The sequence below is a fragment of the Lutra lutra genome, chromosome 5 (assembly GCF_902655055.1).
Source record: "Lutra lutra chromosome 5, mLutLut1.2, whole genome shotgun sequence".
Taxonomy (NCBI): Eukaryota; Metazoa; Chordata; class Mammalia; order Carnivora; family Mustelidae; genus Lutra; species Lutra lutra.
In genome coordinates this window covers 146,240,852-146,268,152 of record NC_062282.1, presented here as the reverse complement: position 1 = coordinate 146,268,152, position 27,301 = coordinate 146,240,852, and the positions used below count along the sequence as shown (strand labels likewise).

Below are 27,301 nucleotides of genomic sequence, written 5' to 3'. Positions count from 1 at the left end.
TTCTATCGCCAAATATAAAGGATTTTCTTCAGCCTTTCCTTTTTGAAACTCATTTCACTTAATTTTTTTTGGTCCTTGACCCTTCTGGATCTCCCTCTTTCTTCTCCATCATCTCTCCACTTGCTTTGCTTGGTCTACTTTTCCTATGTCCTACTTCGGCTGTTGCCTAACATCAGACATTTTCAGGGCATGGTGCTGGTCCTCAATTTAGGTCCAAAAGCCTAATTATGTAAGTACAGGGTGAGTGTCAATGGGATTGGACTTAATTCCTCTGTTGATAGATATCTGAGGTGCTTACGTATTAAAAAAAAAAAAAGATCCTTGTATTTGGGGAAAAAATGTGAGAGTTGAAGCAATCCCTCTATACCCCACACTAGTCATTGTCTTTCTTTCAACTTACGTTAACTTCTGAACAATTCATATCATCGGTAACCCTGCTAAACCTGGTGGACCCAGAATGAGGAGGATCTGGAGCCTATTTAATGAGAGAAATGAATAAAGAAGCTAAGAATATTGACTTTGGGAACAGAAGACCAGGCATGTGCCTGATAAGTGACTTCACATGTTTACAAGCATGTCTAGTACATGAGAAAGAAAGAAGACTTACTTTTCCATGCTCTTCCAAGTGAGAACAGCAGTACAAGGTGCTAAAACTTGTGAACAAATATGTAAATAAGGAAGTACTGAATGATAATGAAGGCTCTTTGCTCCAATAAAGCCTACTGCTTTATGGAAAAAAATGAAAAGTTTCATTTACCCGAAAGGAGAGCAAAGAAAATCCTCTCTCCCGGATGCATTATTGAATCCAACCTTGAATTAGATGACTTCTGGAATCCTGTCGCACTCAAAACTCCTCTCAGTTTCCCCTGATGTTTGCAGGCATGGGGCCATTTTTCTATTCAACCAGCTCCAAACTTAAGAATCATTTTCAATTAATCTATTTTTATCTGCCTCTTAGAGTAATTCAGAAATACTTACTAATTCTCAGAATGCCTTTTACAGCTGGCTCTGTTAAGTTATTTTTCCCAGTTTCTCTGTCTAGGTCACTGCTGTTGTCTTCTGGGGGTCCTCTCTGGTCCCCAGTCCTGCATGCATTAATACACGCGTCCTGTAAGGCAAACTTCCCTTCATGTTATGCTCAACAGATGGCCCTAGCTAAAAGCTCTGCAAAAAGTTCTGTTCTGCTGATTTCACCTAACTCACAACTCCCTATTACCTGACTGCACTGTCATGATTTTACTACATTGGATACTCCTTCTTTCCATCTGTTCAATCTCCCCAGGTTTCCCTCCTTTCCTCCAATAAGCACCTCCAGGGTTCTCTTTCACTCGCTTGAAGGGCTCGCTGGACCCAACACTTTTGGTACTTCTGGTTTCAAGACTGCTATTTCTGCTTCCAGCAGCGTATGTTTTGGAATAAAATCTTCACCTCTTTTCCTCCTCTTGAGAGAAAAACAGCAGCAGCGGCCGTAATAATAACCAGAACCCTACGGGACAAAATGGCAGCAACCCTCTTGCAAAACTAGGCTAAAATACCTCTTAAAATTTTCACTAACAGCCTTGAATTAAGGACAAGAAACACAAGTCACCATTCATCTTTTTACCCCCCAACTCGATGCTGATTTATAACCCGATGAACTAAAAGTTTGAGGGAGACAGAAACAGCAACATGCCTGTGTCAGGTGTATGCTCTGTCTGCACGTTACTGCCATCAGCCCTCATTATTTGTGGATTCTGTATTTGTAATCACTTCCTTGCTAAGGTTTCTTTGCCAACCCCTGTGCTGCTTTGGCGCTTATTCCTGGATGCATGTGCAGAGGGGCAACATTTTTGAGTCATGTGACTCCCATACCTGCTTGAGTTTGAACGCTCTGGTCCTCATCCTTCTTGTATCAGCTCTGATGCTATAAATGAATGTCCTACTCATCATGTGTTTAGTGCTACCGTCTTTACATTTTTGTGGGGTTCTTGTGTTGGTGTTTTTCCTGTCTTAAAGCCCTGTGGGTATACCGTGCAAGCCTATCTTGTGCTCCTAAGCTCCGTTCAAGAAGGTTGTGTGCTGGGGTACCTGGGTGGCTCAGTAGGTTAAAGCCTCTGCCTTCGGCTCGGGTCATGATCCCAGGGTCCTGGGATCGAGCCCCATGTCGGGCTCTCTGCTCAGCGGGGAGCCTGCTTCCTCCTCTCTCTCTCTCTCTCTCTGCCTGCCCCTCTGCCTACTTGTGATCTCTCTGTCAATTAAATAAATAAAATCTTTAAAAAAAAAAAGAAGGTTGTGTGCTGGGGTGCCTCGGTGGCTCAGTGGGTTAAGCCTCTGCCTTCAGCCCAGGTCATGATCCCAGAGTCCTGGGATCGAGCCCCGCATCGGGTTCTCTGCTCAGCGGGGAGCCTGCTTCCTCCTCTCTCTCTGCCTGCCTCACTGCCTACTTGTGATCTCTGTCTGTCAAATAAATACAATCTTTAAAAAAAAAGAAGAAGAAGAAGAAGGCTGCGTGCTATACCTCAGGGAGAAAAGAGTTGCGCTCAATCAGCTTCGTTCATTCATGAGTTAGAGTGCTTTTTGGTCAGGAGTTGAATGTTAATGTATCATCAATATCTATTAAATCAGGTGTCTTTCAACACACATAAAACAAGGTTAGGCAGTGATCAATTGAGGAGACCAGTATACTGTGCCTGGAGTCTCATAGGAACCCTGGTGTTTCCCTTAGGAGCAATGTTTCTGTGTTCACGATGACTTGACAGAATATAACAGCTACAAAAGGGAAGAATTGACTCTAGACTTTAGTACGTGCATAAAATACACAAAAATATGGAAAGTGACAGTTAGCATCCTCTACTCATTTAATTAGGGGAAAAAAAATCCCATTTGGAATAAAGGAGTAGAAGAACGCAGACCCACTTGTTTGCCCACCAGATGTAAAGTGAAGGCATCCTTCAGAAAAGGACCACTCCTTGGAGCTATGTACTTCGTGGACCAAAAGGGAAGAACAGTGTTGGAATTGAGAAAAAGAAAGGTGGGGGTGGGGAGAGGTGGAAGCCAAGGAGGAGTCTGGTAGGGAGGGAGGTGGGAAGAGGAGGGAGAATGAGGAAGAGAGCCAAGAAAATGGGGAGTCCAGTTAATCAATGGACAAATCTAAAGATGGCCAAGCTGATGAAAACAGAAACTCTAGTGCAACTGGCAAAGGGAATGAAAATGACTGTGCTGTTTAGAACCTGTGTTTCATTCAATCTTAGAGCAATAAAAGATAAGGAAAACAGAGTATAATGACAGCAATTGTATCTAGTGAGAGGAATGTGTCTTGAGTGTTTTTCAAGTTAACCGTTCCAACTTCCTGCTCACCTTCACACATTTTAGATCAAAGACTTGTCCTTCTTCCTCTAACACATGCTGACGGTTTGGGTAATTGGCTGGAGAAATGGGAACCAGAGGCCGAAGGAGAGGGGGCTTGAAGTGGGTGGGTATTTACGGGCAGATGTGCAGGGAGCCATGTTGCGTCTACACTCTAGAGGGCAAGAAAACATACACACAGCCAGAAGGGACTGGGAGAGAACGAAGAAGGGCGGAGTGGGGCGAGGCGGGGCGGGGGGCAGTTTGAAAAGTGACAGTAGCCTCTTGGCATTGAAATTGTTTTTCTCTTGTGCATTCTTTTCTTTTTTTTTTTTTTATTTTTAAATTTTTTTAAATTTTTTTTTCAGCATAACAGTATTCATTATTTTTGCACCACACCCAGTGCTCCATGCAATCCATGCCCTCTACAATACCCACCACCTGGTGCCCCCAACCTCCCACCCCCCACCCCTTCAAAATTCTCAGATCGTTTTTCAGAGTCCATAGTCTCTCATGGTTCACCTCCCCTTCCAATTTCCCTCAACTCCCTTCTCCTCTCCATCTCCCCTTGTCCTCCATGCTATTTGTTATGCTCCACAAATAAGTGAAACCATATGATAATTGACTCTCTCTGCTTGACTTATTTCACTCAGCATAATCTCTTCCAGTCCCATCCATGTTGCTACAAAACTTGGGTATTCATCCTTTCTTTCTTTCTTTCTTTCTTTTTTTTACAGCTTTATAAACATATATTTTTATCCCCAGGGGTACAGGTCTGCGAATCGCCAGGTTTACACACTTCACAACACTCACCATAGCACATACCCTCCCCAATATCCATAAACCCACCCCCTCTCCCAACCCCCTCCCCCCATCAACCTTCAGTTTGGTTTGTGAGATTAAGAGTCACTTATGGTTTGTCTCCCTCCCAATCCCATCTTGTTTCATTTACTCTTCTCCTACCCCCTCAACCCCCCATGTTGCATCTCCTCTCCCTCATGTCAGGGAGATCATATGATAGTTGTCTTTCTCTGATTGACTTATTTCGCTAAGCATGATACCCTCTAGTTCCATCCACGTCGTCGCAAATGGCAAGATTTCATTTCTTTTGATGGCTGCATAGTATTCCATTGTGTATATATACCACATCTTCTTTATCCATTCGTCTGTAGTTGGACATCTAGGTTCTTTCCATAGTTTGGCTATTGTAGACATTGCTGCTATAAACATTCGGGTGCACGTGCCCCTTCGGATCACTACGTTTGTATCTTTAGGGTAAATACCCAGCAGTGCAATTGCTGGGTCATAGGGTAGTTCTATTTTCAACATTTTGAGGAACCTCCATGCTGTTTTCCAGAGTGGTTGCACCAGCTTGCATTCCCACCAACAGTGTAGGAGGGTTCCCCTTTCTCCACATCCTCGCCACATTCTGTCATTTCCTGACTTGTTCATTTTAGCCATTCTGACTGGTGTGAGGTCATATCTCATGGTGGTTTTGATTTGTATTTCCCTGATGCCGAGTGATATGGAGCACTTTTTCATATGTCTGTTGGCCATCTGGATGTCTTCTTTGCAGAAATGTCTGTTCATGTCCTCTGCCCATTTCTTGATTGGATTATTTGTTCTTTGGGTGTTGAGTTTGCTAAGTTCTTTATAGATTTTGGACACTAGCCCTTTATCTGATATGTCATTTGCAAATATCTTCTCCCATTCTGTCAGTTGTCTTTTGGTTTTGTTCACTGTTTCCTTTGCTGTGAAAAAGCTTTTGATCTTGATAAAATCCCAAAAGTTCATTTTTGCCCTTGCTTCCCTTGCCTTTGGTGATGTTCCTAGGAAGATGTTGCTGCGGCTGACGTCGAAGAGGTTGCTGCCTGTGTTCTCCTCGAGGATTTTGATGGATTCCTTTCTCACATTGAGATCCTTCATCCATTTTGAGTCTATTTTCGTGTGTGGTGTAAGGAAATGATCCAATTTCATTTTTCTGCATGTGGCTGTCCAATTTTCCCAACACCATTTATTGAAGAGGCTGTCTTTGTTCCATTGGACATTCTTTCCTGCTTTGTCGAAGATGAGTTGACCATAGAGTTGAGGGTCTATTTCTGGGCTCTCTATTCTGTTCCATTGATCTATGTGTCTGTTTTTGTGCCAGTACCATGCTGTCTTGATGATGACAGCTTTGTAATAGAGCTTGAAGTCTGGAATTGTGATGCCACCAACTTTGGCTTTCTTTTTCAATATTCCTTTGGCTATTCGAGGTCTTTTCTGGTTCCATATAAATTTTAGGATTATTTGTTCCATTTCTTTGAAAAAAATGGATGGTACTTTGATAGGAATTGCATTAAATGTGTAGATTGCTTTAGGTAGCATAGACATTTTCACAATATTTATTCTTCCAATCCAGGAACATGGAACATTTTTCCATTTCTTTGTGTCTTCCTCAATTTCTTTCATGAGTACTTTATAGTTTTCTGAGTATAGATTCTTAGTCTCTTTGGTTAGGTTTATTCCTAGGTATCTTATAGTTTTGGGTGCAATTGTAAATGGGATGGACTCCTTAATTTCTCTTTCTTCTGTCTTGTTGTTGGTGTAGAGAAATGCAACTGATTTCTGTGCATTGATTTTATATCCTGACACTTGACTGAATTCCTGTACAAGTTCCAGCAGTTTTGGAGTGGAGTCTTTTGGGTTTTCCACATAGAGTATCATATCATCTGCGAAGAGTGATAGTTTGACTTCTTCTTTGCCGATTTGGATGCCTTTAATTTCCTTTTGTTGTCTGATTGCTGAGGCTAGGACTTCTAGTACTATGTTGAATAGCAGTGGTGATAACGGACATCCCTGCCGTGTTCCTGACCTTAGCGGAAAAGCTTTCAGTTTTTCTCCATTGAGAATGATATTTGCGGTGGGTTTTTCATAGATGGCTTTGATAATATTGAGGTATATGCCATCTATCCCTACACTTTGAAGAGTTTTGATCAGGAAGGGATGCTGTACTTTGTCAAATGCTTTTTCAGCATCTATGGGGAGTATCATAGGTTCTTGTTCTTTCTTTTATTAATGTGTTGTATCACTTGATTGATTTGCGGATGTTGAACCAACCTTGCAGCCCTGGAATAAATCCCACTTGGTCGTGGTGAATAATCCTTTTAATGTACTGTTGAATCCTATTGGCTAGTATTTTGGCGAGAATTTTTGTATCTGTGTTCATCAAGGATATTGGTCTGTAGTTCTCTTTTTTGTTGAGATCCTTGTCTGGTTTTGGGATCAAGGTGATGCTGGCCTCATAAAATGAGTTTGGAAGTTTTCCTTCTATTTCTATTTTTTGGAACAGTTTCAGGAGAATAGGAATTAGTTCTTCTTTAAATGTATGGTGGAATTCCCCCGGGAAGCCATCTGGCCCTGGGCTTTTGTTTGTTTGGAGATTTTTGATGACTGTTTCAATCTCCTTACTGGTTATGGGTCTGTTCAGGCTTTCTATTTCTTCCTGGTTCAGTTGTGGTAGTTTATATGTCTCTAGGAATGCATCCATTTCTTCCAGATTGTCAAATTTGTTGGCGTAGAGTTGCTCATAGTATGTTCTTATAATTGTCTGTATTTCTTTGGTGTTCGTTGTGATCTCTCCTCTTTCATTCATGATTTTATTGATTTGCGTCCTTTCTCTTTTTTTTTTGATAAGTCTGGCCAGGGGTTTATCAATCTTATTAATTCTTTCAAAGAACCAGCTCCTAGTTTCGTTGATTTGTTCTATTGTTTTTTTGGTTTCTATTTCATTGATTTCTGCTCTAATCTTTATGATTTCTCTTCTCCTGCTGGGTTTAGGGTTTCTTTCTTGTTCTTTCTCCAGCTCCTTTAGGTGTAGGGTTAGGTTGTGTACCTGAGACCTTTCTTGTTTCTTGAGAAAGGCTTGTACCGCTATATATTTTCCTCTCAGGACTGCCTTTGTTGTGTCCCACAGATTCTGAACCGTTGTGTTTTCATTATCATTTGTTTCCATAATTTTTTTCAATTCTTCTTTGATTTCCTGGTTGACCCATTCATTCTTTAGAAGGATGCTGTTTAGTCTCCATGTATTTGGGTTCTTTCCAAATTTCCTCTTGTTATTGAGTTCTAGCTTTAGAGCATTGTGGTCTGAAAATATGCAGGGAATGATCCCAATCTTTTGATACCGGTTGAGACTTGATTTAGGACCAAGAATGTGATCTATTCTGGAGAATGTTCCATGTGCACTAGAGAAGAATGTGTATTCTGTTGCTTTGGGATGAAATGTTCTGAATATATCTGTGATGTCCATCTGGTCCAGTGTGTCATTTAAGGCCTTGATTTCCTTGTTGATCTTTTGCTTGGATGATCTGTCCATTTCAGTGAGGGGAGTGTTAAAATCCCCTACTATTATTGTATTCTTGTCGATGTGTTTCTTTGATTTTGTTATTAATTGGTTTATATAGTTGGCTGCTCCCACGTTAGGGGCATAGATATTTAAAATTGTTAGATCTTCTTGTTGGACAGTTCCTTTGAGTATGATATAGTGTCCTTCCTCATCTCTTATTATAGTCTTTGGCTTAAAATCTAATTGATCTGCTATAAGGATTGCCACTCCTGCTTTCTTCTGATGTCCATTAGCATGGTAAATTCTTTTCCACCCCCTCACTTTAAACCTGGAGGTGTCTTCGGGTTTAAGATGAGTTTCTTGTAGGCAACATATAGATGGTTTTTGTTTTTTTATCCATTCTGATACCCTGTGTCTTTTGATTGGGGCATTTAGCCCATTAACATTCAGGGTAAGTATTGAGAGATATGAATTTAGTGCCATTGTATTGCCTGTAAGGTGACTGTTATTGTATATTGTCTCTGTTTCTTTCTGATCTACTACTTTTAGGGTCTCTCTTTGCTTAGAGGACCCCTTTCAATATTTCCTGTAGAGCTGGTTTGGTATTTGCAAATTCTTTCTGCTTTTGTTTGTCCTGGAAGCTTTTAATCTCTCCTTCTATTTTCAATGATAGCCTAGCTGGATATAGTATTCTTGGCTGCATGTTTTTCTCATTTAGTACTCTGAATATATCATGCCAGCTCTTTCTGGCCTGCCAGGTCTCTGTGGATAAGTCTGCTGCCAATCTAATATTTTTACCATTGTACGTTACAGACTTCTTTTCCCGGGCTGCTTTCAGGATCTTTTCTTTGTCACTAAGACTTGTCAATTTTACTATTAGGTGACGGGGTGTGGACCTATTCTTATTGATTTTGAGGGGGGTTCTCTGAACCTCCTGGATTTTGATGCTTGTTCCCTTTGCCATATTGGGGAAATTCTCTCCAATAATTCTCTCCAATATACCTTCTGCTCCCCTCTCTGTTTCCTCTTCTTCTGGAATCCCAATTATTCTAATGTTGTTTCGTCTTATGGTGTCACTTATCTCTCGAATTCTCCCCTCGTGGTCCAGTAGCTGTTTGTCCCTCTTTTGCTCAGCTTCTTTATTCTCTGTCATTTTGTCTTCTATATCGCTAATTCTTTCTTCTGCCTCATTTATCCTAGCAGTGAGAGCCTCCATTTTTGATTGCACCTCATTAATAGCTTTTTTGATTTCAACTTGGTTAGATTTTAGTTCTTTTATTTCTCCAGAAAGGGCTTTTATATCTCCCGAGAGGGTTGCTTTAATATCTTCCATGCCTTTTTCAAGCCCGGCTAGAACCTTGAGAATCGTCATTCTGAACTCTAGATCTGACATATTACCAATGTCTGTATTGATTAGGTCCCTAGCCTTTGGTACTGCCTCTTGTTCTTTTTTTTGTGGTGAATTTTTCCGCCTTGTCATTTTGTCCAGATAAGAGTTTATGAAGGAGCAAGTAAAATACTAAAAGGGTGGCAACAACCCCAAGAAAATATGCTTTAGCCAAATCAGAAGAGATCCCGAATTGTGAGGGGGGAGAAAGGGGATAAAAAGGGGTTCAGAAAGAAAGAAAAAAAAAAAGAAACTATTAAAAAAAAGAAAGCTGGTAAAGAAAAAATATAAAAAGAGGAAAAAATATATATATATATTAGATAAACTATTTAAAAAACGTTAAAAAAAGAAAACAGTAAAAGTTAAAAAAAAATTAGCAGAAGAAGAGAAAAAGAAAAAAAAAATTGAAAAAGAAAAAAAAATTAAATTACCTGCAAGGCTAAAAAATCATGGGGAGAAAGCCATGAGTTCCGTGCTTTGCTTTCTTCTCCTCTGGAATTCCGCCGCTCTCCTTGGTAGGTGAACTTGGTCCTGGCTGGGTTTCCCGTTGATCTTCTGGGGGAGGGGCCTGTTGTAGTGATTCTCAAGCGTCTTTGCCCCAGGCGGAGTTGCACAGCTCTTACCCGGGGCCGCGCTGAGTAATCCGCTGGGGTTTGTTTTCGGGAGCTTTTGTTCCCTGAGCGCTTTCTGTAGAGTCCGGAGGATGGGAATGAAGATGGCGGCCTCCCGGTCTCCGGCCCGGAGGAGCCAAGAGCCCGGGGCCCCACTCCTCAGTGCGCCCTCAGAGAACAGCGTCCAGTGACTCCCGTCACCCTGGCCTCTGGCCGCGCTCCGAGCTGACCAAGCCTGCGACCGGTTCAAGGCAACCCCGAGCTGAGAGTCACTCCTCGGCTCTGTCTCTGTAGCCGGCTTCCCTGTTCTAATACCGGTAAGCTCGGCGACACTCAGACACCCCCGATCCTTCTGTGACCCTGCGGGACCTGAGGCCGCGCTGACCCCGCCTGGGCTTCCAGTTAAGCCTCTGGAGCGATGTCCCCAGCGGAACAGACTTTTAAAAGTCCTGATTTTGCTCCGTTGCTCCGCCGCTCGCCGGGAGCCGGCCCCTCCCCCCGCGGTCTATCTTCCCGTCGCTTTGGATTCACTTCTCCGCCAGTCCTACCTTGCAGAAAGTGGTTGATTTTCTGTTTCTGGAATTGCTGTTCTTCTTCTCTTCAATCTCCCGTTGGATTTGTAGGTGTTTGCAATCTTTAGATAAGCTATTTAGCTGATCTCCCGCTACCCGAAGTAGTCTCAGCCTGCTACTTCTCCGCCTTCTTGACTCCTCCCTCCCTCTTGTGCATTCTTTTCTAAAAGTTCCCACCTACAAGGAAATAGAACTGTAAACCATTCTTAGTTTTCTTGAGAAAAGCAAATTATAACGAGATCAGGAAGATAAGGCGATAATTCTGTTTGGAGTAGTATTTTGACTGTCATCAAGTGAAAAGTCCCGGTTGGAGCCCCTTGCCTGACTCCCTCCCACTGCTCCCCACTGACACTTGCCCTCCATCTTTTCTCCTATTATAAGATTTTGACAATAAAACCATGGGAGTGTTAAATGGGCCTCTCTAAGGGTGGTCTCCTTTCATTATAGCAGCAATGTCCCCTGGGACTGAAATGATTTCTATGAAGTTAGTTCTATGATGGCTGCACCATTAGAAATAAAGGGCCATTGTAGCTGTTCAGGTGTGGGAGGGTGTAGTAACTTTTGATTGCCATGGTAACTTTTTCCTAGTGATTGGCATAGTACCTTTTCCATTAATAGTTTTCAGGCAGCAGAACAATTGTGGACAAGGAGTACTTGACGTTCCACGGACCTGGATTCTAATGTAAGAGGAAAAATTCAGGGATTCAAATGCCTTTTGAGTTTGCTCTCAACACAAGGGAGCAAAAGGACCAGGCAATGCCTCTCAATTTGGGGCCTGTTACTCAGTTTTGGCTTTGAGGACCGAGCTTCCCACTTGTCTACCACAGAGCATAGGAACAGAAGGCACAGGGCATAGTAAGAACTAGAAACACCTGTTATTCAGAGAAGCCAGGGCCTCCATCGTAGGGAGCGGTTTCAGACCTGGAGCATCTGTGGTCGGAGTTTTAGCTGCTTTAACCTTTTCACTCTGGGTTCTCCCTCTTAGTTTATTTTCTTTCCTGACTTGGTGTTTGCCTGAGGCTTGATAGAAACGGTTTCCTCCAGTTCAGAGCCTTCAAATGATTGATTTGTTGATCTTAAAGACTTACTCCACTCCCAGCCCGAGACTCCTGTGTTTGTCGGTGGCGTGAAGTATTTATGAGCTGCTCATAGCTGGCTCACGATTGGTTGGGATTGCAAATGACAGTAGCAGATGGGTTCCCCGTTCTTGGCTCGATGAGCTGATGGTGTGTCATGTGAGAAGAACAGACTTAGGGCATTGATCATGATTGATTTTAAAATGACATTTAATTAATATGGACTTTCATGGACATTAGTGTCCGGGCTTAAAGATTGTCAACTCCATCCTGTTATGAAACCTGAGACAGAGATACCTGCTTTAGACAGCTCATTTGCTTTTGAATTCTCACGAGCAAACTCTTTCCTGCAAAGCTGCATCCACATAGAGAGTTGAAGGAATTATTTGAACGTGTGTATCTGTTTTTCATTTCTATCCTTCAGGAGGCAAAGTTATTGTGTATGATTTCACTGAAGTGATCGACAGTTTATGAGCTAACTGTAGCTAATGATATCACATTGTATATCAAGAACCTTATTGTCATTTTCTTTTCCAGAATTGCTGGCTGAAATCCTTCTTCCTAGAGGAATTTTTCCTCAGTGACTAATTCACTGGGTTTTCTCTCAATTTGGAATTCTGTCTTTATGACCAAAAGCTATTTTCCATATGATTCTAGCTGAGATGTCACTTTTTCCAAACTTGCCGCCTTGTCCTTAACAAAGAGCCGTTTGATTTGTTCCTAAATATATCCTCCAACAACTGGGTTCTATTAGAAGATGCTGTCACATACCTCACTTAGAAATCTCTATAGTGTCCCTGAGGATAAGAAAAGGCTTATATTCAAGTAATTTCTCAGTGTGAATCCAAATGATTCACCGATTCATCAAGCACAACTCGATATGCTCTAGACTGTGCCAGGAATATTCTGGATGCCTATAATCAGAATTCATTGGATGATAAGGAACCTGTTACATATTTCATGATAGTGACTCCGGCCATCAGTGGGTGACAGTCATGATGATGGTGGTGGTGATGGTGGTAGTCATTTACTTTTGAGAACATTCTATATGTCAGATTCTGTGGTCAGTTCTCTCTGCGAATAGTTTCCTTGAATCACTACGTTATCTGTACTAGGAGATTGTTGTTATCCCCATTTTCTGGACAAGAATACGGGGTTCACCGAGGCTATATAAAATGTTAATGACACAGTGTATCAGTGTCAACACATTTCCCATAGGAGGTCTGATTAACTTCAAAGCCTCCTTTAGGGCATTACCAAGATAAAGCGTCTACTTGGGCCATTCAAGTAAATGAATGGAACTGGGGTGGGTGTAATAGAATGGAAAGGAGAAGACCCCCAGAGAAATAGATGATCACTTTTCAAACTGCATTGTGTGCAGAGTAACCTGGAGATCTTGTGAACATTTTAGATTTGGATTCAGGAGTTCTGTGCTGGTGCCTAGGATTCTGCATTTTTAGTAAACTTCGAAGAGCGGCCCATCTGGTGGTAGGTAGAAGGACCACAGTTTGAAAGCAAAGAACTTCTAAGCACGTGGCCTTGGCCACATGGAAGCAGTCAGCCAGCCCCCATAGCCAGGGTAGCAGTGATGCTTGATGGGAACCGGTTCTAGGCTAGAGATGTGCTGCTTGAATTGCAAAGAGTGCTTGTGATCTCTGTCTTTTTTTTTTTTTTAAACATGAACATCATCAGACAATAAAAATTAACCTGAATTTTCATACTTCACTGATGGCAGAGCTTGGAGTAGAAACCAAGTTTCTCCCTCTGGCTTGAATGATTTTCCACTCCCGCGCTTTGCTTCCTGGCTTACTCATGAGGTGGTGATGGTTTTTGGTTGACTTCTCTGATTGATTGAAACCAGATAAGTCTTTATGTCTCTCTCCTTCTGCTAAGAGTGGAATGCAAGTCGTGTATGTATGTGAATCCTGATTATTAAGGTTTCCTGTTACTCTGGTTCTGGTCTAAGGGCTTTTTGTTAGAAGACCAAGCTGTCTTTTGAAATCTACCTTGAGGATTTGGACACTCAAGCCATGGTCTTTTGTGCACATGTCCTTTCTTCCTTCTAAAAGTAATGACAGAATTACTTGGTGACATTCAGGAACATCTTTGCTTTGCCCATTCATTCAGCAAAAGATTTTGTTTGTTTGTCAGAAAAAGAGCACAAGCAGGGAGAGCAACAGGTAGAAGGAGAAGCAGGCTCCCAATTGAGCAGAGAGCCCGATGTGGGACTTGAACCCGGGACCCTGGGGTCATGACCTGAGCCGAAGGCTGATGCTTAACTGCCTGACCATCCAGGCGCCCCATTCAGCAAGTTTTTTATTGAGCATCTAACTCTGTAAAGCAAGCACTCTGCTAGGTGCTGAGTATGAAGCTGTGAATGCCTCAATTTCTCCCCTTAAGATGCTTCTAGAAGGAGAAAAAAAAATATGTGTGGCTCGTTGTTTGCTAGTGCTGTGTAATCATCCCCAACTTAGCAGCTTAGAACAATAGCCATTTATGACCTTATAGTTCTGTAGTTCATAAGTCCAGGCAGGCTTGGCTTCCCAGTAGTGGGCAAGTGAAAAGCCAGAGCTTCCTGTTTAAATATTCCTGTTAATAATCATAAAAATGTGCCTTACCGCAAGCATCCTTTCCCGCGTTCCGTAAAATCATTTCAGATTCCTCCCTCGTGCATGCCTCTGCTTCCTTTTGTGAAAAAGGCTTTCAGAAAAAAGCTGCTCTTTGTGATGTGGGAAGACGGCAGTCAAATTCCTTGATAGGAAAAGTTGGTACCTACCACCCGTGTGCTTCCTAATTTTTAAAAATCTGACAGTGGCTTAAACAGAACAAACACAGAAGTTTTCTTTTCAGAACGGAGTGTAAGATTTCATACCCACTCCTTGCTTTCCTTCCCCCCTCCCTTTCCCTGTGCGGGTATGACTTATCAATGCTGTCTTTGTGAACCAGGAGAGCGGTACACAAAGGGCTTGTTGAAAAATCCTATTTTTCATTTGCTAAATTCTATAGGAATAGAGCCTGAGGGCAGTCCACTAAAGGAAAACATCGAATGCTGTTCTGTTTCTCACTTCTGCCAGGGTTCTGGAATAACAGAGCCCATGGGGGACACCAACACAGATGTGGTCATGTCGATAACACTTTTGGGCAGTCTCTTGGTTCGCTCCTTTTTGTCCTTCTACAGGTAAGTATAATGGGTGCATAGCACTTATTCTCAGTCCCATTTCTATCTCAGAGCTAACAAGTTCTAAGCTGAGATTCTTTTCGGGTATCCAGCTGCCCACCAGAAAGCCTGAAATATTATGACAGGTGTCTACACATTTCCTGTGGGGTCGACAGAGGGCAGAGTTCAATGTGTCAGCAAGCTTTTATTCTATAGTAACCAGCAAAGGAAGCACAAAGTCAATAACTTCCATTGTTCACATAGCACCATTGGAAGAATTGTTTTTGCTTGTGGAAGAAGCCCACATAGGAGAGATGAAACAAACAAACAAACAAAAAAGCACAAGTATCCTATGTAGCGAACAGCTTCACTATCTTATGGGAAATAATAGGTCCTATTCAACTTTAACAGGACAGAATTCGAGATTCAAAGCGGAGGAGATAATGACCTACTCTGCGGCCTGTGTGCCGTCCAAGGATCATGCGGGTGATAGAAATGCTTAGATTTCCATCTCTCCTTCCTATTGACTATTACCTGTGAAATACAGAGTCGTTTAAAGTCAGCTTTGTTTTTTTCAGCATCTTAATGAAGGATCCATTTGAATTAACCACGTGCTCAAATATCAAGGTCTTACAAATAAAAAGGCTAAACTTAGAACCCATTTCAGATCAGAAGCCGGTGTTGTCACATTGCCCATGTTGTCCATATGAAGTTTAGAGAGAAACGTGGGTAAGGATTTTTAATGTGCCCTCACTCTCTAAGATGGTAGGTTCATAAATTGAATTAAAAAATAAAAATAAAGAATTAGCGGGGCGCCTGGGTGGCTCAGTAGATTAAGCCTCCTCCTTTGGCTCCGGTCATGATCTCAGGGTCCTGGGATGGAGCCCCGCACTGGGCTCTCTGCTCAGTGGGGAGCCTGCTTCTCCCTCCCTCTCTGCCTGCTTCTCTGCCTACTTGTGATCTCTGTCAAATAAATAAATAAAACCTTAAAAAAAAAAAAAGAATTTGCTAGTAGATTCTTGGAGCAAATGCTTGACTTACTCAAAAGATTCCAGAGGCGCTTCTTGAATTCATTCATGTCAGAACTGTTCTACTAGAAGTAGCTACATGAATTCATCTTATTGGGGAGCCTGGGTGGCTCAGTGGGTTAAAGCCTCTGCCTTCAGCTCAGGTCATGATCTCATGGTCCTGGGATGGAGCCCCACATCTGGCTCTCTGCTCCGTAGGGAGCCTGCTTCCTCCTCTCTGCCTGCCTCTCTACCTACTTGTGACCTCTGTCAAATAAATAAATAAAATACTTTAAAAAAATTCATCTGATTCTGTGAAAGCTGTAAGTGATAGTAGGTTAGTTCAGGCATTTGAATAGTAATATAAGCACATTTTTATTGTAAAAAAAAATTTAAAAAACCCCAACACACGACCAACAAAATTACAAAAACATTAGAAGAGAATAGCCACCCATTTCACCACTTACCCAAGCTCAAAGTAACTTCTAACTCATTTATATTACCTACTGATATACTTTAAATAGCTGCATTCATAATATACCTGTATATATTCTGACTTCTTTTTCCATTTAACATCATATAATGTATATTGTTCCTTGCTGACCCATGAGCCTCAAAATGATCATGTAACTTTTGTACAGTGTTCAGTTTGCTTAATAATGCTTTATTTACTTAATAATTCCCTAGCGAGTTATTCATTTGTTACTACTATAATTATTGAGAAAGCTACAGTGCATATATTTCCCTTATATTACCTAAGGCATACATTTAATACATTTTATTTTAAAAATTACATTAAAAAAATCCTTGCCTTTTAGACAGAATTCAAGCAACCCAAGAGAGTATATGGAAAGTAAAGAAGAAAAAAACCAGATAAGGGAATAAAACAAGCACATACCAACACTTGTAACTAACCACTATTTATGTTAGGAGACCTTTGATACCAGGCATCAGGTTTTTTTGGGGTATGTATATAATATAAATAGAAAGATGAGTAGGTATGTAGAAAAGTTGTTTGCTTTTCTGATACCAAATTATAAATTGATGATATTAAATTCTAATATTTAGGTCTAATTTATAATAAATTAACTGTATAGTTTATCGTATTATTTTTACAGATTTTTAAATTAGAGAAATCATAAGCAGTTTGTGGTTGGGGGGAGTGGCAGAGGAGAAGGATACACCCCACTGAGCAGACAGCCTGTCATGGAGCTCGATCCCAGGACCCTGAGATCATGACCTGAGCTGAAGGCAGAGGCTTAACTGACTGAACCACCCAGGTTCCCCACATAGTTTTTTATTTTTAACAATGAAAAAAAAAGGGGGGCACTCGAAGAACTACTATATTTCAAAAAAATATTTACCACAGGATAGGATTTTCTGAAAGATTATTCCAATCTAAAGAAAGAGATTTAGGAAACTCACAATGAAATTAGAGTCCTCAGCTTCTTAAAATTTGTATGCTTAAACTTTAGACAATTGTGATTGATGCCTTGATTTGTAAATGTAAATATTAGAACCCAAAACTACCTCCCCACTACCATTTTTACCTTAGTATTTTGTTACTTATATGTAATTAATACTTATATTGTGCCATGTTCATTATAATTCACATATTTAGTATTTATAAGAGCTTTACTTTTAAAAATATTTAGATCTCACCAAACTTTCAATTTTTTTTTTTTTATTCCCAAGTTATTGATTGCGTTTCCCTGGTGACAAGACAGTTGCCACTGTATTCAGTCATTGACAGTCACTATATAGAAATATAAGGCCTTTTTCAGTGCTTTATATTTCCTATTTAGTTGCCTGGGAAATTATCCCACATTTATACTTGCATATGTACAGAAATACATCTAGTCTGGATTATTAATTATCTGGTCTGCAATAGGAAAATGTTGAAAATGTCTCAAATGTTCATTGGTAAACACTGGTTAAATCATTGATATACGTGCATATGGAAGAGAATACTAGTGGTCAGAAAGAGACTTCAGAAACGATTTATGTATTATGTAAAAAGTTGTCTGAAAAAAACTGTTAAAAGAAAAAAATTGCAGAATAGTACAAAGTTTATGCTTCCTTTCAGTAAAAAGGGGAAGAAGAGAACTATGTGTGTTTTTTTTTTCCCTCTTTGGTATGTATTTGAATATAGAAACAACAGAAGAATTTTTAAGGGAAGAAAGTCTGTGTCATGGTGGTGCGTCATGGGTAGATGGTCTAGTGATGAGAAGCAAACTCGTTATTGTGTACCGTTTTATAATTTGATGTTTGAATCAGGAAAAACAAAACAATACAAAAAAAACCCCAGTAGATAAAAAGTAGTGATATTGTCATTTTTCAGATTAGTGAGAAATAAAAGAAAGAACACAATTGTGTCTCTGGCTTGTTCTCAAGCATTTTGATGACAAGGGCCATAGGTTTGTCATTCACTTGTTCTTGTAACAAATATTGAAACAGATTTGTAAGAGTTTACTCAGTTCCTGTAGACTGAACTTGGGCTAGGCTCATAAAAGTCAGAAGGCAGGATTTCTGTTTTTAAAAACCTGCTACTTTAATGTTGTGATAAGGATATAAGGAAAGAATCACTATAAAATTACAATAAAATAGCACAAATGTCATAATTGAGAAATGATAATGCCGCGCCCCCCCCAACATTTCTCATAAGGCTCGGCATTTCGGTGCCAGATCACTGTTTGTAAGTGTAAATTATTGTTCGCTGTTCTTCCTTCAGAGCAATGAATGAAGATGTTGTTAGATCTGACCCCCAAGAATAGGCTGATAAGATCTCAGCTCTGCACAGTGGTGACAGGCAAGGACGGCATGTGTCATTTATCTGTGTCCCGAGTCGGGCTGCTTTTATATCTCCTTCGCAGACTTGACAACAGATGCATTGTTTGCAATCCCAAAGCACGGCAAAATGACTATGTTTTTTTTTCAAGAAAAAAGCAGTGGCATTCACTAATAACTCTAGAGACAAGCAGGTACATGGTCGTGCTCCAAGTGCAAGCTCCCTCCGCCCCTCACGAGCTTCGAGCAGCCCATCCTCCTCAACGTGAACCTGCTTTTAGATGGTGTTCCTTGCATAGACCTTGCTTGAAAAAGGAGCGATTCTCCAACTCCTGCCCCCATAAGCGCTTTAGCACTGAAACAGTGAACAGTGCCCTTCACTCTTGCGCTATATAGCGACATTTAATAATACTAACCATCCGCTACCAGAGGTTGAATTCTAGCCCTTGAATCCTCTGCTTGCTGAAGCCAGGCTACCCCCATGTGACTGAACGGCTATGGGAGTGGGTTCCTCTCATTTCCTCTGCCTTCTGCTTATTGGCTTCAGGGAGTGACCTCTCAACGACTGGGTAGTGGAGCAGAATGAAGATGGAAAAGCATCAGAACTTGGCTCCAAAGTATGCTCCCCACCTGCCTTCTTCCAAGGCCAGAGAGAATAGCAGATTTTCCCCTTCACAGTGGAATTGGGCATGAGGTATGGTTCTTGGGGCGGATTGGGCACTGGGGTAGGAGGTGCCTTAAGTGTCTTAGCTGCTTGCTGTCCGCAGCAGCTAGGACCTGCAATTGACCAGCGTGCCTCAAGGCAGCTCAGGTCTCGGGGCATTAGAGGATGGCATTGATTTCTGGGACATCAGTCCAAGAACAGCAGAGCTCTCCAAGGAGAAACAGAGGACTTTACAGCTGGAAAGAGGATAACGGAGGTCCGGTATTGATTCACCATCCTTCACAACTCCATCAGGGACCCGGAAGGGACAGATTGATAGGATTTTAGAAGAACATTAAGATCCAACAGAAATTGTCAGATCCTCTGGGGCTCTTGTAGCCCTAGCAGAGGACTTGTGAATCACTTTACTATTTCTAAAAGACAAAAGAACAGAAACAAAAAAAAAAAACCCAAATTGTGTACCCATTAGGAATAAATTCCTGCTCTCCAGGTTTTGGTTAGTCTTGGGGAGTGTAACAGAGTTTTAGGCCCAGCACATCTCCAATTAGCAGTTCCATGTTTGTGATTAAGAGTGGCAAACAAATAGGTTATTCCTGAAATGTGGTGGCCAACATCCTTTAAAGTGTGTCGGAGGGGGGTGTCTCTGGAAGGAAAATAATCATTAAAGGTTGGATGGTAAAAGGTTAGGAACTATTTTTCTAGAGCTGCCCCGAACCATATGGTACACAGAAGACACATGTAGCCATTTAAATTTAAATTAAGAGTAATGAATTAAAAATGCACTTGACAGCCATTAAGCATCTCTTGGTTTCGGCTCAGGTGGCCATCTCTGGGTCGTAAGATCGAGCCCCGCATTGGACACTGCACGGAGCATGGAGTCTGCTCAAGAGTCTCTCTCCCTCTCCCTCTACCCTTCCCGCTCATGTTCTCTCTCTCAAATAAATAACTAGATAAATCTTTAAAAAAAATTCACTTCCTCAGTTAAATGAGCCACATTTCAAATGCTTAGGAGCCACCTCTGTCTAGTGGTGATGGTAGGCAGAGCAGACACAGAAGAGCTAAGAAATGTATAGATCGAATGTATAGACCAAAGTTTCTCAAAACGTAAAAAAATTATTTTTTTCTCCATATCATTAATTATAAAAGTAATAGTATAAGGGATGATTAAAAACTTAGATAGTACTAACCGCAATATTAAATCAATCCTGTGGTATCTTTCTCCTTTTCTTTAACATTGTCCTTTGTTTGTAATAGCTCTGGTGAAGCTAGCTTCCTCCACGATTATAAATGGTCACCTTGTACATATACTTCCTGATTTATCAAATTCATATAGTAGTAATAGGCTCTCATTTTCATTAAAATGAAAACTGTAAAAATTATTCATTCTGTTCTCTCTTCACACCCCTTGCACATGGTTTGTCAGATCCATATAAAAATGCTGTCATTATGAAGTAATAAAATATTCTGATGTAATTATTTACTCAAGATACCCTCTTAATTACTCCTATGTTTGAGGAGAAAATGTATGTCCCTCCATGACCCCCTACTTCTCTTCAGTATCTTGCAAACTTGATGTAACATGTTACTATTTTAGATAATCCACGTTTGTGATATACACAAACACACAAGAACTAGTGTTCTAAGCTTTGCCTATAGTGTGAGTCTAATATTGAAGCCAAGAACCAACATCCTATTGTGATTACATAAATATTATTAGTTATAAAATCAAGTAGTGTAAGTAATTTAAAGTGATAAATACTTAATCATTTGCCATAGACTTGTTCCCATTAATAAAAGATGATATTTACATAAATTAAAGGAGACGCTGGCTTCTTAAACTACTATTCTAGATAATCTGTGGCTTTCTATTCTAAATTGAGATATTATTTGCTGGTGTGGTGCACAGCTCATGCCCTGAGATTACTTTTCTCTTTATTTTTGAGAATTTCTATTTTACTTTCTGAACTCAGGGCACGTATCCCTCTTTCCTTTTTCATCTTGCTGTGAAAATATTTTTATGAAATTGTTTTAGAAAGGGTTTTTGGGTGGTAAGTTTTTTGAGTCCTTTTATGTCTAGTAATGCTTTACTTCCTCATACTGGATTACATATTGGGATGAAAAGGGGATTCTAGATCTAAATCATTTTTACTAGAACTGAGTATTGTGGTTGTCTCTTCTTCCACTAGGCTATCTTGATCATACCTGGTTCTTTACCTCTGGAACTATCATGCCTTTCTTTGCCTACAGTTCAGGTGATGTCCAACCTTCAGTACCTTCTCATTTGGCAAATCCTGCCATTTGCCAGTTATCATAGTTGTTGATGTGATAAGGACAGATCAAACAGATGAGGTCCTTTTTGTGCCCTCTGGCAAATGATTGTTAAGTCACTAATGGGTCTTGAAAGCAATGCGGGATATGTCAATTGCTTAACTCAGTGAGCAACTTAATTGGCTTCTTAGAAAGGATTTCATATGTCTGGTCTTTGTTGTATATTTCCTTGGTCTCCACACACAGAGTTCCATGAAAACATGTGGCACATAAAATATTTCCACTTTTGCAAGAGGAAAGGGAATGATTTCTCTCAAAACTCCCTACAAGCAAATGTTTTCTTTTTTCGGGGAAAGATGGGCATTGACAAATGAAACTTCTGGGAATAGATTTTAACAAAAAAACTGTCACAATAATCAGAGTTAGGAGATTTATAATGTAACAAGTTTTATCTGGTGTATTCTATTACTTCAGTCAAGACTATCCCATAGCATTTAGGGAAGCTGTCTTTGGGATATACCTGCGGATTCTCGGCAAAAAAACCAAGTGGTTCCTTTTGATAGGGTGTTTGTTTTGTCCTGAACATTCTTCTTTTAGATACTTTAGTATTCTCTGTAAGAGAATGAATAATAAAAATCTAGGCAAATGGAACTTTACCCAATTATATGCATTGAAAAATTCACAGTTGGCCAGAGAAAATGAGTTTTTAATATGTTGTTGCTGGGAGTAATTTAAAAAAAAAAGTGTAAGTCAAATAGATTGATTTTTGGTTGGTATCTGTGTGAGCAGCTAAAGAGAGAAAATGGAAGAAATTTTGATGGCATTCAGTAGGGGAGAGGGAGTGGGAAGTCAGAAAGCCAAAATAGACTGTGTATAAATAAATGTTAATGGTTAGAATGGTAAGCCGGCTTTTAAATATAACAGTTATATATACCATATGTATATATGGTATATATATATGGTACATAATCTTTCTTCATAAGAGGTGGATACAATGGAGAAACTCACTAATCTTTATATAAATACAAGTACATATATGGCAGTTATCACTTACAATTTCTGATATAAAAATGACTAATAAAAGGTATTGATTAATCAAATAAATAATTACATTATTAACTTGCTTTTGGCCTGGAATTTTTCAAGACATTTATTTGTCCCTCTGGCATACTCTTTAGTCAGGACAAGGTGCAATGAAGACTTTTAAGGCGCTTAGTAGACTCGGTGGTTTAAGTAGCTTGTCAACAGTAGAACTGACTGGTGGTAGAACTCACATTATTTACTACCACTTTACTGTTTTACTATAACTGTGGTTGTTGCTGTCTGAACCCCAGAAAGAAAGATCATGAGCTTACACTCATAGGAAATAATGATGCAGCATTTGGGTGCTCAGCTTTGCCATCATGGAAAAATAATTGCATAATTACAGATTTCTCAGAATTACTTTTTTCTTACCAAATCACCTTAGTAAAGTACAAATATAGTAATAATGCAGAAAAATGACAGAAATACTCAGTGTCGGGGAAGAGATTTTCATCATGGGAACAAGAATTTCTTAGATGAGATGTAGAAAAAAAGCATATATTGGAAAGGAAACAATTGGTGAAATAGACTACATTTTAATTTGAAATTTGCAGAGGCACGTTAAAAAGAGAAAAAGACAACTGATTCAGAGAATGTATTTGCTGTGGATATAAATGACAATAAATTAACAACAAGAATTTCTGCAAATGAGTAAAAAAAAAAAACAACCTTACAACTTAATTTACAAAAAGGGGCAAAGATTTAAAAGTGGGGTAACTATAATGACGGTAAAATATTTTTAACCTCATGAATAATTCTAAAAATTAAAATGAAAACTGTAAGGTAATATCTTTTCATATATCACGTTGGCACATTTTTTTTTTAAAGTTGCAGTAATGCATGTTGAAGAGACCATTGAGAAACCACTTTTTTTAACTCTTGGAAGTTGTATACATTGTTCTAGCTACTTAGAGAGACAGTATGGTAAAATACACTGAAGTTGAACATGCACATACCTCTTGACCTGGCATTTCATTTCCAAAGATATTCCCCAAAGAAGCTTCGTTACATTTGCACAAGGAGCTGTGTGTACAGAGAGAGAGCTCTGTTGTGGTATTTGTAATAGGGAGTCTTGGGAACCATACAAGTATCCATCAGCAAACAAAATAATAAATTATGATAGATTCATTAAGTAGGATCTCCTCTATAACAGTTATACTAGGTGTTCTAGAATACATTTGTAACATTCAACCTAGATTTCCAAAACATTAAGTAGGTACATTTTATGAAGATTGTGCTACAATTATGTATAAGCACATTTTAAGTCCAGGATTAGAGTATTTGTAAATTTTATACAATGCATGAAACACATTTGTACAATGTTTCTGGATGCATGCTCAGGGAAAGTATAAAAACATGTCCTAGTTATTTGCATGGTTGTTGTTGATGTTTGTCTCAAGAGGAAAAAGGGAGGAGCTAATAAGAGATTTCTGGTTTGTCTGCAATATCTTCTTTGCCTTCCCTCCCCTTGCCCCCCCCAAAAACCCTCCTTTAGAGAGCTAATGTTCTGCCTTAATACTACTTATTTTTGGCACAGGGATTCCTTAACTGTTTTTAATTAAAAAGAAAGGAGACTTGTTATATTGGGATGAGCAGGCAAGCCTCTGAGTACAGAACAGTTAGCACTCTTCACCTTACCAGTGTGCTCATGAGTCCTAGTCCTTCTGGCAGTATCCCAGGAGCACTACTGGAGAAGTATTCCAGCAAGTTTTTTATTAGAACCACTTTGAATCTGTACCCTTGATCACACCTGGGGTGTTGCTAAGGAAATGTACTTCTGCATGGTCTTGTTATGGAGAGTTGGTCGCCTTCATTTCTCTGTCTTATTTGAAGCCTGAGTTGCCCCCTCTTCCCTCACAGGTTAGCACCATATTATAAAACCTGCCTTTTTAAAAAAAAAAAAATTTTTTTTTTTTTTTTTTTGGCCATCCCCAAACTGCAGCATCTAAGAGGCTGATTAATCAGAGGTACCAGGTTTTACTTTGCATGTCTCTTAAGAGATGATGGTCCATTGTAATACCAGGCTCCGATCTGGGCTTTGTTTTGCTTCCTGAGTACACCTGTAACCCCCACCCCCCACCACACACACACTACACACAACCCTGAAGCCCAACACATTGTATTTTGCAAGGAGTCAGAATTGCACAGGGGATATACGTGGTAGGCTCTGTGTTTGGAGGCACTGGCTCAGCCCCTAACAAACTGTGACACTCCCAGCAAGTTACTTAATCACTTTAAACCTCAATTACCTCATCTATAAAATGGGGCTCACAATAGTAACCACCTCAGAAGTTTGTTGTGAGAATTAAATGAGTTGTTAGCATTTAGTGGTGGTCTTGGCACACGGTATGCATTCAATACATGTTAATGATCATTTGTTCGGAGGTTTGGGGCTACTTGCTTGGTGCACTGCATGGCATTGACTGTATTCATGTCCGCGGTGCTTGGTTCCTCATTCATTCATTGCAACTAACTCACCAGAATGCATTCACGCTCTGCAGTTCTGATACTGACAAATGAACAAGGAATACTTTTACACATTAGAGAGATGAATACCCGAGAATACATGACGTCGTGCAATTAAAACAACAAATTCCACGCAAAGACATTCCTTCCAAAAAACAAAACAAAACAAAACAAAAAAACCCAAAACCCTCAAAAGCCTAATCATTTTGATTATTTTTTAATAGCAATGTGGAGTTCTGCATTTATCGCCTGACGGAACTCCTGAAATGCATTGTGTATCTCAAAAGGAGGGGAGGTTTCTGAATAGGTCACTATAAACCTGATTTCAACAGATTGAAAACAAGATGTGACAAGCAGTTTGACACCGGCCCTCCACTAATTTCCGCTATTTGTAAAGAGGCACATCTGAATAGAAATAGCTCTGCAGAATGGATCGGTATGGTTGGGGCCGTGTCCGTCCACACATAAAACCACAGGACCGGGGGAAAATAAGCAGCCATTGATTTCCTGTGAAAGCCGCCCCCCCCCATCCTCCCCCCACCCCCAGTCTGGGGAAAGCAGCCAATACGGGGCACCAGCTGCTCTCTGCTGGAAATCCTTTGTGGAGCGGTTTGAGGAGCAGGAGAATGCTAGAGAAAGCTGGTGGATATAAAAAAGGGGGGGGGGGGTTGGGAAGCCACACACCAGAGATCAGGACAGAAGATGTGGTAGTGACTGGCAGAAGCAAGCTTCATCCCTCAAACTAAGCATGCTTCTTTCTCAGAAAATGAAGGGGGTGGGAGGAAAGCTTCAACAAACCCTACCTTTATTTATGCAACACGTTGGGAACAGTTCCAATGGGAATTTCTCATGCTCTTTCACGTTCTCTGAATTCTGTTGGTGGTGAGTTCTTGTTTTCTTTAAACGGCTCTGATCTAATAAGTATTTGCCTCAAAACCGGAACAAATACTCAGTGTGATTGCAAGTCCTCATTTACATAATTGCATTATGATAACGATTTTAGGAGGATACTAATGAGGAATATTTTGAGTTTGCCAGCTGCAGAGGGAGCAAACAAACCAACCAACCCTCCCAGATGACTTTCTGGGCACTTCCATGACGATTTTGCTGAGTCCATTGGACTCAAAATCTCTTTCAAGATCGAGCGTTGGGCAATCGTTTCCAGTTCAGACACCGCGAGCGGGGTGTCTTATAGTGAAATCAAGTATTCATAAAGGTGTTCCAAGAAAGCACTGAACAATAAGTTTCAGATGTCCTCTGAAGTTTGAAATATTTGGCTGTGTTTCCCCCATCTGAGTTTTAGCTGTGATCACTGTTGCAGGGTGAAGTTGGCCAGCAGTAAAAAGCATTTTTTCCATAGGAGTTTGGTCACCTGCCTAGAGAGTCGATGGGAAAATATGGATTATTCCAGGGGATGAAATTGTCCTATGGTATAAATAGCAAGCCATTAGAGAAAAATGGATTTTTCAAAATAAAAATAAGACATCTTACACAAGAATATCTGAGCCCTCATGAATTCTGCTGTATTTCTATTTTTAAGGGTGTGCAAATAACGTACTTGCCTGCTAAATTTAAGGAAGTTATTTATCTTAGCCTAAACATAGAATTTGTTAGGCAGGGGGATGCATTTAAAGCAATTTTAAAGTGATAGTATAAATGCATTTATTCGTATATTACTGATCACGAGTGTTATTTCTGTTGAAATACATGGGCCAAAATTCTAAATTTTACTCAGAACATCACAAATTTGGTAAGCAAGTTAGTATATCAGCAAATTTCCAGTGGGCAATGCTTTTAGGACTCAGAATCAGTCAACCAGCCGTTTCTAACATGTTGACGATAAATGATTTCTTCATTTTCTTCAAGAGACCTGCCACATCTTTATGTAGTGGCTCTTGCCTATTTACCAAAGTGAGGCCATTTCACTAAAAATATTCTGTGATTTAAGTGTTCCTCTAAATCATTTTGGCTTTCTTACTAAATCATGTAAATGAGTGAAATTTCTCTCTGCTGTCATAATACCATAATAATACCAATATATACCAAATACCAATATATACAATACATAATAATACCAATAATACCAAGATATCACTTTTCACCCCCTTTTCTCTTGTTATTCCAGTGACTTGAACCCTTCTTTCTACAACTCCCTTACCCAACCGTTAGTATTCCTAGTGCAGAGATAGGACTTTCCTGACAGTGGAGCTGGGACTTGTCTCCCATCACTAATCCTGGGGAGACCTAGCTAAGCCAGCTGCATTTTCAATAATGCAGGCAAACAATGGTTGTCCTTTGTGGTATGAATAGACACAACCTGCTTCTAAATCCTATATCCAAAATGTAGATATTAACAAAAGGGGTGAGTTTCAGAGCTGCAGTGGTAGCTCTAAATCCTAGAGAACACAGGGTTTGGTCTCTAACCAAAGACCACTTCTTAGCAAGTGGTCCTTCCATCTTTAGATAAAAGGAAGTCACCATCTAATAGTATTTGAATCAGCAAAATAGGAATGGATGCTTTTTTTTTTTTAAATTCTCATGTGCCATTAATGGATGTTGTTAGCCTATACAG

General features: G+C 40.1%; 1 long non-coding RNA gene across 1 annotated transcript in view; it reads left to right on the top strand.

The window, feature by feature from the left end:
- Positions 1-27,301, top strand: part of LOC125099632 (uncharacterized) — a 132,826-nt gene that overhangs the window by 85,610 nt on the left and 19,915 nt on the right. The window contains exon 3 of the long non-coding RNA XR_007127300.1: positions 18,401-18,942. This is a non-coding gene — a long non-coding RNA (uncharacterized LOC125099632). The remainder of the gene's footprint in view (positions 1-18,400; positions 18,943-27,301) is intronic.